Genomic DNA, 19,984 nt, shown 5'->3' on the forward strand with positions numbered 1-19,984 from the left:
GTCACTTTGGGATAATGTGTGTAGATGGTAAAACATGGTTTCACTTTGGGATAATGTGTGTAGATGGTAAAACATGTTGTCACTTTGGGATAATGTGTGTAGATGGTAAAACATGTTTTCACTTTGGGATAATGTGTGTAGATGGTGAAACATGTTGTCACTTTGGGATAATGTGTGTAGATGGTAAAACATGTTGTCACTTTGGGATAATGTGTGTAGATGGTAAAACATGTTTTGACTTTGTCACTTTGGGATAATGTGTGTAGATGGTAAAACATGGTTTCACTTTGGGATAATGTGTGTAGATGGTAAAACATGGTTTCACTTTGTCACTTTGGGATAATGTGTGTAGATGGTAAAACATGTTGTCACTTAGGGATAATGTGTGTAGATGGTAAAACATGTTGTCACTTTGGGATAATGTGTGTAGATGGTAAAACATGTTTTGACTTTGTCACTTTGGGATAATGTGTGTAGATGGTAAAACATGGTTTCACTTTGGGATAATGTGTGTAGATGGTAAAACATGGTTTCACTTTGGGATAATGTGTGTAGATGGTAAAACATGTTGTCACTTTGGGATAATGTGTGTAGATGGTAAAACATGGTTTCACTTTGGGATAATGTGTGTAGATGGTAAAACATGGTTTCACTTTGGGATAATGTGTGTAGATGGTAAAACATGTTGTCACTTTGGGATAATGTGTGTAGATGGTAAAACATGTTTTCACTTTGGGATAATGTGTGTAGATGGTAAAACATGTTTTCACTTTGGGATAATGTGTGTAGATGGTGAAACATGTTGTCTCTTTGGGATAATGTGTGTAGATGGTAAAACATGTTGTCACTTTGGGATAATGTGTGTAGATGGTAAAACATGTTTTCACTTTGGGATAATGTGTGTAGATGGTGAAACATGTTGTCTCTTTGGGATAATGTGTGTAGATGGTAAAACATGTTGTCACTTTGGGATAATGTGTGTAGATGGTAAAACATGTTGTCACTTTGGGATAATGTGTGTAGATGGTAAAACATCTTGTCTCTTTGGGATAATGTGTGTAGATGGTAAAACATGGTTTCACTTTGGGATAATGTGTGTAGATGGTAAAACATGTTTTCACTTTGGGATAATGTGTGTAGATGGTAAAACATGTTTTGACTTTGGGATAATGTGTGTAGATGGTAAAACATGTTGTCACTTTGGGATAATGTGTGTAGATGGTAAAACATGTTGTCACTTTGGGATAATGTGTGTAGATGGTAAAACATGTTTTCACTTTGGGATAATGTGTGTAGATGGTGAAACATGTTGTCACTTTGGGATAATGTGTGTAGATGGTAAAACATGTTGTCTCTTTGGGATAATGTGTGTAGATGGTGAAACATGTTGTCACTTTGGGATAATGTGTGTAGATGGTAAAACATGGTTTCACTTTGGGATAATGTGTGTAGATGGTAAAACATGGTTTCACTTTGTCACTTTGGGATAATGTGTGTAGATGGTAAAACATGTTGTCACTTAGGGATAATGTGTGTAGATGGTAAAACATGTTGTCACTTTGGGATAATGTGTGTAGATGGTAAAACATGTTTTGACTTTGTCACTTTGGGATAATGTGTGTAGATGGTAAAACATGGTTTCACTTTGGGATAATGTGTGTAGATGGTAAAACATGGTTTCACTTTGGGATAATGTGTGTAGATGGTAAAACATGTTGTCACTTTGGGATAATGTGTGTAGATGGTAAAACATGGTTTCACTTTGGGATAATGTGTGTAGATGGTAAAACATGGTTTCACTTTGGGATAATGTGTGTAGATGGTAAAACATGTTGTCACTTTGGGATAATGTGTGTAGATGGTAAAACATGTTTTCACTTTGGGATAATGTGTGTAGATGGTAAAACATGTTTTCACTTTGGGATAATGTGTGTAGATTGTGAAACATGTTGTCTCTTTGGGATAATGTGTGTAGATGGTAAAACATGTTGTCACTTTGGGATAATGTGTGTAGATGGTAAAACATGTTTTCACTTTGTCACTTTGGGATAATGTGTGTAGATGGTAAAACTTGGTTTCACTTTGGGATAATGTGTGTAGATGGTGAAACATGTTGTCTCTTTGGGATAATGTGTGTAGATGGTAAAACATGTTGTCACTTTGGGATAATGTGTGTAGATGGTAAAACATGTTGTCACTTTGGGATAATGTGTGTAGATGGTAAAACATGTTGTCTCTTTGGGATAATGTGTGTAGATGGTAAAACATGGTTTCACTTTGGGATAATGTGTGTAGATGGTAAAACATGTTTTCACTTTGGGATAATGTGTGTAGATGGTAAAACATGTTTTGACTTTGGGATAATGTGTGTAGATGGTAAAACATGTTGTCACTTTGGGATAATGTGTGTAGATGGTAAAACATGTTGTCACTTTGAGATAATGTGTGTAGATGGTAAAACATGTTTTGACTTTGTCACTTTGGGATAATGTGTGTAGATGGTAAAACATGGTTTCACTTTGGGATAATGTGTGTAGATGGTAAAACATGTTGTCACTTTGGGATAATGTGTGTAGATGGTAAAACATCTTGTCTCTTTGGGATAATGTGTGTAGATGGTAAAACATGGTTTCACTTTGGGATAATGTGTGTAGATGGTGAAACATGTTGTCTCTTTGGGATAATGTGTGTAGATGGTAAAACATGTTGTCACTTTGGGATAATGTGTGTAGATGGTAAAACATGTTGTCACTTTGGGATAATGTGTGTAGATGGTAAAACATCTTGTCTCTTTGGGATAATGTGTGTAGATGGTAAAACATGGTTTCACTTTGGGATAATGTGTGTAGATGGTAAAACATGTTTTCACTTTGGGATAATGTGTGTAGATGGTAAAACATGTTTTGACTTTGGGATAATGTGTGTAGATGGTAAAACATGTTGTCACTTTGGGATAATGTGTGTAGATGGTAAAACATGTTGTCACTTTGAGATAATGTGTGTAGATGGTAAAACATGTTTTGACTTTGTCACTTTGGGATAATGTGTGTAGATGGTAAAACATGGTTTCACTTTGGGATAATGTGTGTAGATGGTAAAACATGTTGTCACTTTGGGATAATGTGTGTAGATGGTAAAACATGGTTTCACTTTGGGATAATGTGTGTAGATGGTAAAACATGGTTTCACTTTGGGATAATGTGTGTAGATGGTAAAACATGTTGTCACTTTGGGATAATGTGTGTAGATGGTAAAACATGTTGTCACTTTGGGATAATGTGTGTAGATGGTAAAACATGGTTTCACTTTGGGATAATGTGTGTAGATGGTAAAACATGGTTTCACTTTGTCACTTTGGGATAATGTGTGTAGATGGTAAAACATGTTTTCACTTTGACACTTTGGGATAATGTGTGTAGATGGTAAAACATGGTTTCACTTTGGGATAATGTGTGTAGATGGTGAAACATGTTGTCTCTTTGGGATAATGTGTGTAGATGGTAAAACATGTTGTCACTTTGGGATAATGTGTGTAGATGGTAAAACATGTTGTCTCTTTGGGATAATGTGTGTAGATGGTAAAACATGGTTTCACTTTGGGATAATGTGTGTAGATGGTAAAACATGTTTTTACTTTGGGATAATGTGTGTAGATGGTAAAACATGTTTTGACTTTGGGATAATGTGTGTAGATGGTAAAACATGTTGTCACTTTGGGATAATGTGTGTAGATGGTAAAACATGTTGTCACTTTGGGATAATGTGTGTAGATGGTGAAACATGTTGTCACTTTGGGATAATGTGTGTAGATGGTAAAACATGTTGTCACTTTGGGATAATGTGTGTAGATGGTAAAACATGGTTTCACTTTGGGATAATGTGTGTAGATGGTAAAACATGTTGTCACTTTGGGATAATGTGTGTAGATGGTGAAACATGTTGTCACTTTGGGATAATGTGTGTAGATGGTGAAACATGTTGTCACTTTGGGATAATGTGTGTAGATGGTGAAACATGTTGTCACTTTGGGATAATGTGTATGATGGTAAAACATGTTGTCTCTTTGGGATAATGTGTGTAGATGGTAAAACATGTTGTCACTTTGGGATAATGTGTGTAGATGGTGAAACATGTTGTCACTTTGGGATAATGTGTGTAGATGGTAAAACATGTTTTCACTTTGGGATAATGTGTGTAGATGGTAAAACATGTTGTCACTTTGGGATAATGTGTGTAGATGGTGAAACATGTTGTCTCTTTGGGATAATGTGTGTAGATGGTAAAATATGTTGTCACTTTGGGATAATGTGTGTAGATGGTAAAACATGGTTTCACTTTGGGATAATGTGTGTAGATGGTAAAACATGGTTTCACTTTGTCACTTTGGGATAATGTGTGTAGATGGTAAAACATGTTTTCACTTTGTCACTTTGGGATAATGTGTGTAGATGGTAAAACATGGTTTCACTTTGGGATAATGTGTGTAGATGGTGAAACATGTTGTCTCTTTGGGATAATGTGTGTAGATGGTAAAACATGTTGTCACTTTGGGATAATGTGTGTAGATGGTAAAACATGTTGTCTCTTTGGGATAATGTGTGTAGATGGTAAAACATGGTTTCACTTTGGGATAATGTGTGTAGATGGTAAAACATGTTTTTACTTTGGGATAATGTGTGTAGATGGTAAAACATGTTTTGACTTTGGGATAATGTGTGTAGATGGTAAAACATGTTGTCACTTTGGGATAATGTGTGTAGATGGTAAAACATGTTTTCACTTTGGGATAATGTGTGTAGATTGTTAAACATGTTGTCACTTTGGGATAATGTGTGTAGATGGTAAAACATGTTGTCACTTTGGGATAATGTGTGTAGATGGTAAAACATGGTTTCACTTTGGGATAATGTGTGTAGATGGTAAAACATGTTGTCACTTTGGGATAATGTGTGTAGATGGTGAAACATGTTGTCACTTTGGGATAATGTATGTAGATGGTGAAACATGTTGTCACTTTGGGATAATGTGTGTAGATGGTGAAACATGTTGTCACTTTGGGATAATGTGTATGATGGTAAAACATGTTGTCTCTTTGGGATAATGTGTGTAGATGGTAAAACATGTTGTCACTTTGGGATAATGTGTGTAGATGGTGAAACATGTTGTCACTTTGGGATAATGTGTGTAGATGGTAAAACATGTTTTCACTTTGGGATAATGTGTGTAGATGGTAAAACATGTTGTCACTTTGGGATAATGTGTGTAGATGGTGAAACATGTTGTCTCTTTGGGATAATGTGTGTAGATGGTAAAATATGTTGTCACTTTGGGATAATGTGTGTAGATGGTAAAACATGGTTTCACTTTGGGATAATGTGTGTACATGGTAAAACATGGTTTGGTTTTAACATATTTCAGTTCAGGCTGTTACACAACAAAATATGGAATAAATCAATGGGTACGAATACCTTCATCAATCTACACACAATAACCCATAATGACATCACAATACCCCATAATGACATCACAATACCCCGTAATGACATCACAATACCCCATAATGACATCACAATACCCCATAATGGCATCACAATACCCCATAATGACATCACAATACCCCATAATGACATCCCAATACCCCATAATGACATCACAATACCCCATAATGACATCACAATACCCCATAATGACATCCCAATACCCCATAATGACATCACAATACCCCATAATGACATCACAATACCCCATAATGACATCACAATACCCCATAATGACATCACAATACCCCATAATGCCATCACAATACCCCATAATGACATCACAATACCCCATAATGACATCCCAATACCCCATAATGACATCACAATACCCCATAATGACATCACAATACCCCATAATGACATCCCAATACCCCATAATGACATCACAATACCCCATAATGCCATCACAATACCCCATAATGACAAAGCGAAAACAGGTTTTTATAATTTTATGCACAGTTATTAAAAATACAAAAACAAAATACCTTATTTAGCTCAGATGCATCCTGTTTCCATTGATCATCCTTGAGATGTTTCTACAACTTGATTGGAGTCCATCACCTCCCTGACCAAGAACCCGATGGTCACTCTAACAGAGCTCTAGAGTTCCTCTATGGAGATGGGAGAACCTTCCAGAAGGACAACCATCTCTGTAGCATCCACCAATCAGGCCTTTATGGTAGAGTGGCCAGACAGAAGCCACTCCTCAGTAAAAGGCACATGACAGCCCGCTTGGAGTTTGCCAAAAGGCACCTAAAGACTCTCAGACCATGAGAAACAAGATTATCTGGTCTGATGACACCAATATGGAACTCTTTGGCCTGAATGGAAGGTTCACCTTCCAACAGGACAATGACCCTAAGCACACAGCCAAGACAACGCAGGAGTGGCTTCGGGACAAGTCTCTGAATGTCCTTGAGTGGCACAGAGAGATTCCGGACTTGAACCCAATCGAATCGATCTGCAGAGAAGAATGGGTGAAACTCCTCAAATACAGGTGCGCCAAGCTTGTAGCATCATACCCAAGAAGACTCAAAGCTGTAATCACTGGTGCTTCAACAAAATACCGAGTAAAGGGTCTGAATACTTATGTAAATGTGATATTTCAGTTTCATTTGCAAAAAAAATGTATCAACCTGTTTTTGCTTTGTCGTTATGGGTTATTGTGTGTAGATTGATGACGGGGGGGAAAAACAATTTAATCCATTTTAGAATAAGGCTGTAACGTAACAAAATGTGGAAAATATCCACGGGTGTATCGCTTTGTGTTTTGCAGAATGACTCTGGTTCTATGTGATTAATGTCTCCTCACTAGTTAGCTGAGGTCTTGCATGGTGATAAGACTCCTGGTTTATAATAGTGAACCAGGATAGTGTAGTCATTAATCAAAGCAGGAGTCCCTGTCCAGTTAACATTAATCAAGGCTGCATTATGATATTCTGATCAGATGATACGAATTAACTACCTGGGCTGTGATGGTTGGCCAAAAAGAAAGTGCGAGCTGAACAGAAAATAAATCAATGTATTAAAAGGAAAGGCAATTCTCTGCACTACTAAAAGGGTTGCTGCTATAATTAAGTATTTTCTGAGCAGCAGAATTAATTAGTTGGATTTTTCTAAAGCTATAGGCTTCAGGATCTGTCCTCAACCTCACAAATGTCTGAAGACTAGGAGGACAATAGGCCTATGTACTGGAGGTACGCAGGCACGCATAAGCACACCTTTCCATAAAAACTGTTGCTACCTAAGCAGGCCTTTCTTGGTTTGGATTTATGCGAACAATGACGACCACTTTGGTTATTGTTTCAGTGGTGTAAAAATGAAATGGAGCGACGAAGGCATTCTTTATAAGGCCCTGGACTTTCATATGCATTACCTGGTGTGGAAAATGCCCTGTGTTAAAAGTGAAGGATTGCTAACAGTGATGATCTAATGTTTGACAAATAACAGTCACTCATGCATCATATTAACAAAGACCTCTAGCTTACCTCTTCAGATCCACCAGGCCTATTTTCTGGGTTCATGCACACTTCTTTGTCTAGCATGTTATTTGGAGATTTATACCGGGAATTTGTTGAATGAGGATTCCAATGTTTGCTATATAAGCTTTTTCCCAACAGGGGGAGTCCAGAACACATTACAGCAGGGGGAGTCCAGAACACATTACAGCAGGGGGAGTCCAGAACACATTACAGCAGGGGGAGTCAATTACACATTACAGCAGGGGGAGTCCAGAACACATTACAGCAGGGGGAGTCAAGAACACATTACAGCAGGGGGAGTCAATAACACAATACAGCAGGGGGAGTCAATAACACATTACAGCAGGGGGAGTCAATAACACATTACAGCAGGGGGAGTCAATAACACATTACAGCAGGGGGAGTCCAGAACACATTACAGCAGGGGGAGTCCAGAACACATTACAGCAGGGGGAGTCAATTACACATTACAGCAGGGGGAGTCCAGAACACATTACAGCAGGGGGAGTCCAGAACACATTACAGCAGGGGGAGTCCAGAACACATTACAGCAGGGGGAGTCCAGAACACATTACAGCAGGGGGAGTCAATTACACATTACAGCAGGGGGAGTCATTACACATTACAGCAGGGGGAGTCAATTACACATTACTGCAGGGGGAGTCAATAACACATTACAGCAGGGGGAGTCCAGAACACATTACAGCAGTGGGAGTCAATAACACATTACAGCAGGGGGAGTCCAGAACACATTACAGCAGGGGGAGTCAATTACACATTACAGCAGGGGGAGTCAATTACACATTACAGCAGGGGGAGTCCAGAACACATTACAGCAGGGGGAGTCCAGAACACATTACAGCAGGGGGAGTCCAGAACACATTACAGCAGGGGGAGTCAATTACACATTACAGCAGGGGGAGTCATTACACATTACAGCAGGGGGAGTCAATTACACATTACTGCAGGGGGAGTCAATAACACATTACAGCAGGGGGAGTCCAGAACACATTACAGCAGTGGGAGTCAATAACACATTACAGCAGGGGGAGTCCAGAACACATTACAGCAGGGGGAGTCAATTACACATTACAGCAGGGGGAGTCAATTACACATTACAGCAGGGGGAGTCCAGAACACATTACAGCAGGGGGAGTCCAGAACACATTACAGCAGGGGGAGTCAATAACACATTACAGCAGGGGGAGTCAATAACACATTACAGCAGGGGGAGTCAATAACACATTACAGCAGGGGGAGTCAATAACACATTACAGCAGGGGGAGTCCAGAACACATTACAGCAGGGGGAGTCCAGAACACATTACAGCAGGGGAGTCAATAACACATTACAGCAGGGGGAGTCAATAACACAATACAGCAGGGGGAGTCCAGAACACATTACAGCAGGGGGAGTCCAGAGCACATTACAGCAGGGGGAGTCAATTACACATTACAGCAGTGGGAGTCAATTACACATTACAGCAGGGGGAGTCAATAACAGATTACAGCAAGTGGAGTCAATTACACATTACAGCAGGGGGAGTCAATTACACATTACAGCAGGGGGAGTCCAGAACACATTACAGCAGGGGGAGTCAATAACACATTACAGCAGGGGGAGTCCAGAGCACATTACAGCAGGGGGAGTCCAGAACACATTACAGCAGGGGGAGTCAATAACACATTACAGCAGGGGGAGTCCAGAACACATTACAGCAGGGGGAGTCAATAACACATTAAAGCAGGGGGAGTCCAGAACACATTACAGCAGGGGGAGTCAATAACACAATACAGCAGGGGGAGTCCAGAACACATTACAGCAGGGGGAGTCCAGAACACATTACAGCAGGGGGAGTCAATAACACCTTACATCAGGGGGAGTCAATAACACATTACAGCAGGGGGAGTCAATAACACATTACAGCAGGGGGAGTCAATAACACAATACAGCAGGGGGAGTCAATAACACATTACAGCAGGGGGAGTCAATAACACAATACAGCAGGGGGAGTCCAGAACACATTACAGCAGGGGGAGTCCAGAACACATTACAGCAGGGGGAGTCAATAACACATTACAGCAGGGGGAGTCCAGAACACATTACAGCAGGGGGAGTCCAGAACACATTACAGCAGGGGGAGTCCAGAACACATTACAGCAGGGGGAGTCAATTACACATTACAGCAGGGGGAGTCAATTACACATTACAGCAGGAGGAGTCAATTACACATTACAGCAGTGGGAGTCAATTACACATTACAGCAGGGGGAGTCAATAACAGATTACAGCAGGGGGAGTCAATTACACATTACAGCAGGGGGAGTCCAGAACACATTACAGCAGGGGGAGTCAATAACACATTACAGCAGGGGGAGTCAATAACACATTACAGCAGGGGGAGTCCAGAACACATTACAGCAGGGGGAGTCCAGAACACATTACAGCAGGGGGAGTCCAGAACACATTACAGCAGGGGGAGTCCAGAACACATTACAGCAGGGGGAGTCCAGAACACATTACAGCAGGGGGAGTCAATAACACATTACAGCAGGGGGAGTCCAGAACACATTACAGCAGGGGGAGTCAATAACACATTACAGCAGGGGGAGTCAATAACACAATACAGCAGGGGGAGTCCAGAACACATTACAGCAGGGGAGTCCAGAGCACATTACAGCAGGGGGAGTCAATTACACATTACAGCAGTGGGAGTCAATTACACATTACAGCAGGGGGAGTCAATAACAGATTACAGCAAGTGGAGTCAATTACACATTACAGCAGGGGGAGTCAATTACACATTACAGCAGGGGGAGTCCAGAACACATTACAGCAGGGGGAGTCAATAACACATTACAGCAGGGGGAGTCCAGAGCACATTACAGCAGGGGGAGTCCAGAACACATTACAGCAGGGGGAGTCAATAACACATTACAGCAGGGGGAGTCCAGAACACATTACAGCAGGGGGAGTCAATAACACATTAAAGCAGGGGGAGTCCAGAACACATTACAGCAGGGGGAGTCAATAACACAATACAGCAGGGGGAGTCCAGAACACATTACAGCAGGGGGAGTCCAGAACACATTACAGCAGGGGGAGTCAATAACACATTACAGCAGGGGGAGTCAATAACACATTACAGCAGGGGGAGTCAATAACACATTACAGCAGGGGGAGTCAATAACACAATACAGGAGGGGGAGTCAATAACACATTACAGCAGGGGGAGTCAATAACACAATACTGCAGGGGGAGTCCAGAACACATTACAGCAGGGAGAGTCCAGAACACATTACAGCAGGGGGAGTCAATAACACATTACAGCAGGGGGAGTCCAGAACAAATTACAGCAGGGGAGTCCAGAACACATTACAGCAGGGGGAGTCCAGAACACATTACAGCAGGGGGAGTCAATTACACATTACAGCAGGGGGAGTCAATTACACATTACAGCAGGAGGAGTCAATTACACATTACAGCAGTGGGAGTCAATTACACATTACAGCAGGGGGAGTCAATAACAGATTACAGCAGGGGGAGTCAATTACACATTACAGCAGGGGGAGTCCAGAACACATTACAGCAGGGGGAGTCAATAACACATTACAGCAGGGGGAGTCAATAACACATTACAGCAGGGGGAGTCCAGAACACATTACAGCAGGGGGAGTCCAGAACACATTACAGCAGGGGGAGTCCAGAACACATTACAGCAGGGGGAGTCCAGAACACATTACAGCAGGGGGAGTCCAGAACACATTACAGCAGGGGGAGTCAATAACACATTACAGCAGGGGGAGTCCAGAACACATTACAGCAGGGGGAGTCAATAACACATTACAGCAGGGGGAGTCCAGAACACATTACAGCAGGGGGTGTCAATAACACATTAAAGCAGGGGGAGTCCAGAACACATTACAGCAGGGGGAGTCAATAACAGATTACAGCAGGGGGAGTCCAGAACACATTACAGCAGGGGGAGTCAATAACACATTACAGCAGGGGGAGTCAATAACACATTACAGCAGGGGGAGTCAATAACACATTACAGCAGGGGGAGTCCAGAACACATTACAGCAGGGGGAGTCAATAACACATTACAGCAGGGGGAGTCAATAACACATTACAGCAGGGGGAGTCAATAACACATTACAGCAGGGGGAGTCAATAACACATTACAGCAGGGGGAGTCAATAACACATTAAAGCAGGGGGAGTCCAGAACACATTACAGCAGGGGGAGTCCAGAACACATTACAGCAGGGGGAGTCCAGAACACATTACAGCAGGGGGAGTCCAGAACACATTACAGCAGGGGGAGTCCAGAACACATTACAGCAGGGGGAGTCAATAACACATGACAGCAGGGGGAGTCCAGAACACATTACAGCAGGGGGAGTCAATATCACATTACAGCAGGGGGAGTCCAGAACACATTACAGCAGGGGGTGTCAATAACACATTACAGCAGGGGGAGTCCAGAACACATTACAGCAGGGGGAGTCAATAACACATTACAGCAGGGGGAGTCCAGAACACATTACAGCAGGGGGTGTCAATAACACATTAAAGCAGGGGGAGTCCAGAACACATTACAGCAGGGGGAGTCAATAACAGATTACAGCAGGGGGAGTCCTGAACACATTACAGCAGGGGGAGTCAATAACACATTACAGCAGGGGGAGTCAATAACACATTACAGCAGGGGGAGTCAATAACACATTACAGCAGGGGGAGTCCAGAACACATTACAGCAGGGGGAGTCCAGAACACATTACAGCAGGGGGAGTCAATAACACATTACAGCAGGGGGAGTCAATTACACATTACAGCAGGGGGAGTCAATAACACATTACAGCAGGGGGAGTCCAGAACACATTACAGCAGGGGGAGTCAATAACACATTACAGCAGGGGGAGTCCAGAACACATTACAGCAGGGGGAGTCAATTACACATTACAGCAGGGGGAGTCCAGAACACATTACAGCAGGGGGAGTCAATAACACATTACAGCAGGGGGAGTCCAGAACACATTACAGCAGGGGGAGTCAATAACACATTACAGCAGGGGGAGTCCAGAACACATTACAGCAGGGGGAGTCAATAACACATTACAGCAGGGGGAGTCAATAACACAATACAGCAGGGGGAGTCCAGAACACATTACAGCAGGGGGAGTCAATAACACATTACAGCAGGGGGAGTCAATTACACATTACAGCAGGGGGAGTCCAGAACACATTACAGCAGGGGGAGTCAATAACACATTACAGCAGGGGGAGTCAATTACACATTACAGCAGGGGGAGTCCAGAACACATTACAGCAGGGGGAGTCAATAACACATTACAGCAGGGGGAGTCAATAACACATTACAGCAGGGGGAGTCCAGAACACATTACAGCAGGGGGAGTCAATAACACATTACAGCAGGGGGAGTCAATAACACATTACAGCAGGGGGAGTCCAGAACACATTACAGCAGGGGGAGTCAATAACACATTACAGCAGGGGGAGTCAATAACACATTACAGCAGGGGGAGTCAATTACACATTACAGCAGGGGGAGTCAATAACACATTACAGCAGGGGGAGTCAATAACACATTACAGCAGGGGGAGTCCGGAATTACAAGACCAAGTTGTTTCTTCACAGCAATGATGATTTAAAATGTGAAGGCATTGACATGAATAAATATTTTTGAGGTAAATTTAAAAAAAAAATCTTAGCTACAGAAGGGAACACAAGGAATTAAAACCATCAGAAATATCCTACAATACAGCAGACAGAGGCAACTGTAGTGAAGGTCCTGCTCCCTGCTCTGACCAGGGTGTTTATCGACAAGTCAACCAGTCAATCTCTACTTCTGCGTACTGGCCAATCACCTCCCTAGCCCCATCTCCTTGGGCGTCAGTTGAATTTCTTTAAAGAGTGTGCGAAATGGGCATTTGGTTCGGTCAACAGCGTAGAAGCAGAGATTAAAGAGGAAGAGAGATACCCCACTCACTGAATTTCTCTGGTTCAATGATGGTCCATCTTTGGTGCAACTGTATTAGAACCAGCATCAAAATCCGGTCTAGTTCCTGAATTGGGGATCTTTGTCTCAACAACAGAACAATCTGGATGGTTCCCTGTAGACCGGTCACCAGACACAGCGTATTCTCTTCTTTATCTTCATGGTCACGATGAAGTGTCCACTGCGCCCCCCCCCCCCCCCCCCAAAAAAAAATACAATGCAGCAATTCCACCTTTACACCATCCGGTTCACTAGGCTCGAGTCATCCGGCCTGTCTGGCAGTGTTCCACTCCACAGAGAGATTAGTTGTCCATTGAAAATACTTAATGATTTTTTTTTCTTCTGTACTTTGCAATTAGAACAGTTCTCAGAGGAGGACAGTGGATGATGCAGTGTGTAGCCTATATACAAAGCTATTTGAATCATTGCAAAACACACGTCTTTAGAGTTAACTCGGGGGAAATATTGCTTCGACATTGATCTTGGTAAGAGATGTGTTTGTTCTGTAATAGTAACTGCTGATTTATAAAATAATAAAAAAAGTCAATTAGTGGAGGTCATGCTGCAGATCCATCAGTTTACATGAATACACTGTTTAAGCTTCAGCTTGATCATACAGGGTGTGTGTGTGTGTGTGTGTGTGGGGGGGGGGGGGGGGGGGGGTCTGGAACATTTATAGAGACTGGCACTGGTCTCAGCTTCACAGAGGGAGACAAAGAGAGACAAAGAGAGAGAGAGCGGGAGAGAGCGTGAGAGAAAGAGAGAGAGAGAGAGAGAGCATGTGTGCTTTGTCCTTACATTGTACACATACATTTTATCTGCACATTGCATCACCCCCCCCCCCCCTCTTCTCTCTCCTCTCTCCAGTGGGAAGGAGGTTATCCCTAAACTGATTAGAGCATTGCAATTCCATTCAGTGTTGCTGTCACAGCGATTCTGTTCCATTGAATTAAGTGGGGGTCAATCCTACAAATCAAGAGATTACACTGAGGAGAAAGAGATGACCAAATGCACTCACACACACACACTTACTCACATACACGCTGTCACACGTGCACACACAGAAATTCACATACATGCTATCCCACGTGCACACACAGAAATTCACATACACGCTGTCACAACCCCTCTTTTACACTGCTGCTACTGTTTATCATATATGCATAGTCACTGTAACTATACATTAATGTACATACTACCTCAATTGGCCCAACCAACCAGTGCCCCCGCACATTGGCTAACCGGGCTATCTGCATTGTGTCCCACCATCCACTCTTTTACGCTACTGCTACTCTCTGTTCATCATATATGCATAGTCACTTTATCTACATGTACATACTACCTCAATCAGCCTGACTAACCGGTGTCTGTATGTAGCCTCACTACTGTATATAGCCTCACTACTTTTATAGCCTGTCTTTTTACTGTTGTTTTATTTCTTTACTTACTTATTGTTCACCTAACACCTTTTTTGCACTATTGGTTAAGTAAGTAAGCATTTCAACTGTAATACCTGTTGTATTCGGCGCACGTGACAAATAAACTTGGATTAGATTTGATACGCGCTGGCACACACTGATTGCGGACTAGAGGAAAAAGAGGATTCATTCTCATCGACGGGGCCGTAGTGGAGCGGGTCGAGAGTTTCATGTTCCTTGGTGTCCACATCACCAACAAACTATCATGGTCCAAACACACCAAGACAGTCGTGAAGAGGGCACGACAAAACCTATTCCCCCCTCAGGAGAGTGAAAAGATTTGGCATGGGCCCTCAGATCCTCAAAAGGTTCTACAGCTGCACCATCGAGAGCATCACCGCCTGGTGTGGCAACTGCCTCCGCACTACAGAGGATCGGTACCCCCCTGTATATAGTCTTGTTGTATTGTTTATTTTACTGCTGCTCTTTAATGACTTGTTACTTTTATCTCTTATTCTTATCTGTACTTTTTTGAAACTGCATTATTGGCTAGGGGCTCGTAAGAAAGTATTTCACTGTCTACTACACCTGTTGTATTCAGCATTTCACTGTCTACTACACCTGTTGTATTCAGCATTTCACTGTCTACTACACCTGTTGTATTCAGCATTTCACTGTCTACTACACCTGTTGTATTCAGCATTTCACTGTCTACTACACCTGTTGTATTCAGCATTTCACTGTCTACTACACCTGTTGTATTCAGCATTTCACTGTCTACTACACCTGTTGTATTCAGCATTTCACTGTCTACTACACCTGTTGTATTCAACATTTCACTGTCTACTACACCTGTTGTATTCAGCATTTCACTGTCTACTACACCTGTTGTATTCAGCATTTCACTGTCTACTACACCTGTTGTATTCAACATTTCACTGTCTACTACACCTGTTGTATTCAGCATTTCACTGTCTACTACACCTGTTGTATTCAGCATTTCACTGTCTACTACACCTGTTGTATTCAGCATTTCACTGTCTACTACACCTGTTGTATTCAGCATTTCACTGTCTACTACACCTGTTGTATTCAGCATTTCACTGTCTACTACACCTGTTGTATTCAGCATTTCACTGTCTACTACACCTGTTGTATTCAGCATTTCACTGTCTACTTCACCTGTTGTATTCAGCATTTCACTGTCTACTACACCTGTTGTATTCAACATTTCACTGTCTACTACACCTGTTGTATTCAGCATTTCACTGTCTACTTCACCTGTTGTATTCAGCATTTCACTGTCTACTACACCTGTTGTATTCAGCATTTCACTGTCTACTACACCTGTTGTATTCAGCATTTCACTGTCTACTACACCTGTTGTATTCAGCATTTCACTGTCTACTTCACCTGTTGTATTCAATATTTCACTGTCTACTACACCTGTTGTATTCAGCATTTCACTGTCTACTACACCTGTTGTATTCAGCATTTCACTGTCTACTACACCTGTTGTATTCAACATTTCACTGTCTACTACACCTGTTGTATTCAGCATTTCACTGTCTACTACACCTGTTCTATTCAGCATTTCACTGTCTACTACACCTGTTGTATTCAGCATTTCACTGTCTACTACAACTGTGACTATTTGATTTGATTTTGACATACACGCTGTCACACGCCCACACACAAACACACACACAAGCTCTACCTTGCTTGACAGTCCGATCACAGGCATCTAGAGCTGATAATGAGATGTAGTTGTGATTGTGCTGAGCGGGATTGAGTTTGGGGACCTTGGCATTCGTCACACACACACACAAACACACACACACACACACACACACACACACACACACACACACACACACACACACACACACACACACACACACACACACACACACACACACACACACACACACACACACACGCCCAGTGGCTCAGACTTCCCTTAATTATGGCCTGGCTAATCGATCGCATACGGCTAATCCTATTGCATCCTCTTAAATTCATTTGAGCCAGTGCCACATCTAATGCAGGCACGGGGATTTACATATGTACGTGGGTAATAGTGGGTGTGTGTGTGTGAGCGTGTGTGTGTGTGTGTGGGGGGGTGTGTGTGTGTGAGCATGCGTGTGTGTTTGTGTGTTTCAAAGCTTTTGTCTTAAAGCCAATGCAGTTTCCACAAGGTTTCGTCCAGTTGTTTTTGGACGCTAGTTCAGAGGGAACACATTCTTCAATGTTCTCCTGAGCTTTGCTGTTCCATCTCCTTCCTCAGGGGACTGCAGTGCACATCGCTGCTGTTCCATCTCCTTCCTCAGGGGACTGCAGTGCACATCCCTGTTCCATCTCCTTAATCAGGGGACTGCAGTGCACATCGCTGCTGTTCCATCTCCTTCCTCAGGGGACTGCAGTGCACATCGCTGCTGTTCCATCTCCTTCCTCAGGGGACTGCAGTGCACATCCCTGTTCCATCTCCTTCTTCAGGGGACTGCAGTGCACATCGCTGTTCCATCTCCTTCCTCAGGGGCTGCAGTGCACATCGCTGCTGCTCCATCTCCTTCCTCAGGGGACTGCAGTGCACATCGCTGCTGCTCCATCTCCTTCCTCAGGGGACTGCAGTGCACAACGCTGTTCCATCTCCTTCCTCAGGGGACTGCAGTGCACATCGCTGCTGCTCCATCTCCTTCCTCAGGGGACTGCAGTGCACATCGCTGCTGCTCCATCTCCTTCCTCAGGGGACTGCAGTGCACATTGCTGTTCCATCTCCTTCCTCAGGGGACTGCAGTGCACATCGCTGCTGCTCCATCTCCTTCCTCAGGGGACTGCAGTGCACATCGCTGCTGTTCCATCTCCTTCCTCAGGGGACTGCAGTGCACATCGCTGCTGTTCATTCTTCTTCCTCAGGGGACTGCAGTGCACATCATTGCTGCTCCATCTCCTTCCTCAGGGGACTGCAGTGCACATCGCTGCTGTTCCATCTCCTTCCTCAGGGGAATGCAGTGCACATCGCTGCTGTTCCATCTCCTTCCTCAGGGGACTGCAGTGCACATCGCTGCTGTTCCATCTCCTTCTTCAGGGGACTGCAGTGCACATCGCTGCTGTTCCATCTCCTTCCTAAGGGGACTGCAGTGCACATCGCTGCTGTTCCATCTCCTTCCTCAGGGGACTGCAGTGCACATCGCTGCTGTTCCATCTCCTTCTTCAGGGGACTGCAGTGCACATCGCTGTTCCATCTCCTTCCTCAGGGGACTGCAGTGCACATCGCTGCTGCTCCATCTCCTTCCTCAGGGGACTGCAGTGCACATCGCTGCTGCTCCATCTCCTTCCTCAGGGGACTGCAGTGCACAACGCTGTTCCATCTCCTTCCTCAGGGGACTGCAGTGCACATCGCTGCTGTTCCATCTCCTTCCTCAGGGGACTGCAGTGCACATCACTGCTGTTCCATCCCCTTCCTCAGGGGACTGCAGTGCACATCGCTGCTGTTCCATCTCCTTCCTCAGGGGACTGCAGTGCACATCGCTGCTGTTCCATCTCCTTCCTCAGGGGACTGCAGTGCACATCATTGCTGTTCCATCTCCTTCCTCAGGGGACTGCAGTGCACATCGCTGCTGTTCCATCTCCTTCCTCAGGGGACTGCAGTGCACATCGCTGCTGTTCCATCTCCTTCCTCAGGGGACTGCAGTGCACATCGCTGCTGTTCCATCTCCTTCCTCAGGGGACTGCAGTGCACATCGCTGTTCCATCTCCTTCCTCAGGGGACTGCAGTGCACATCGTTGCTGTTCCATCTCCTTCCTCAGGGGACTGCAGTGCACATCGTTGCTGTTCATTCTCCTTCCTCAGGGGACTGCAGTGCACATTGTTGCTGTTCATTCTCTCTCACTCATATCAATTATAGGAGTCGTTCAGACTGTGTATTCGATGATTTCAGTGCTGTGAACTTCAAACACCATTAGGGCTCCCGAGTGGCGCAGCAGTCTAAGGCACTGCATCTCAATGCTAGAGGTGTCACTACAGACCCTGGTTTGAATCCAGGCTGTATCACAACTGGCTGTGATTGGGAGTCCCATAGGGTTGCGCACAATTGGCCCAGTGTCGTCCGGGTTTGGCCGTCATCGTGAATAAGAATTTGTTCTTAACTGACTTGACTAGTTAAATAAAGGTTAAATAATTTAAAAAAAATGCTGGGTGTTTTAATGAAGAGTGATACACTAGGTTGATGTGTTTCCTTTCCACTTCCTGTCTCTATATTGTGGTTGGTGTGTAATGTGCTGTGTGTCTTAATGATGAACACAGTGTCTCTGTTTGACTGTGTAACGTCGAGCGCTCGGCACCGGTGTATTGAGTGAGTGGTCGGTGGGGTGATTAGGACACTGTGTGAGATGTAACTGAAACGGTCTGGCTGGCAGAAAAAGCTTTTGGGGCCACAGCCAAATTACTTCAGTACTAAGTGTTTCCAAAATTGCGCTTACCCTCCAACTCCCTCTCTCTCGTGTTGTTTTCCCATCTACGTCACTCACTCTTCCTCTGTCTCCAGTACTGGTTCTATCCACTCCTTTCTGCACAACTCAACATTGCTTATGCACAGGAACCACAACACATTCTGCTCATTATGTTTAAACACATAACAACTATTTAGTCTTAGTATTGTCTTCTGTATTAGGGTGCAAATCATTTGACATATTGCAAAGAACAAATCCCTGCTGCTATGCAGTGAGTTATTGGTCTGAAAACCGCAGGACGATTTATATCCACTAATACAGCCTTCAGAAAGAATACTTGTGCCTCAGTATTTTACCACACAGTACAAAACAGAAGCCGAAGAAATGGCTTTAATAATAATAATGATATTAATAATACATTTGTAGAGCATTTTTAATTTACAGACAAAATGCTCTGACGAAGGCCTTGAGGCCAAAGCTAAATAAAGAGCAGCGTCTGGGTAGGGCAGCGTCTGGGTAGGGCAGCGTCTGGGTAGGGCAGCATCTGGGTAGGGCAGCGTCTGGGTAGGGCA

This window comes from Oncorhynchus clarkii, chromosome 16 (assembly GCF_045791955.1).
Source record: "Oncorhynchus clarkii lewisi isolate Uvic-CL-2024 chromosome 16, UVic_Ocla_1.0, whole genome shotgun sequence".
NCBI lineage: Eukaryota > Metazoa > Chordata > Actinopteri > Salmoniformes > Salmonidae > Oncorhynchus > Oncorhynchus clarkii.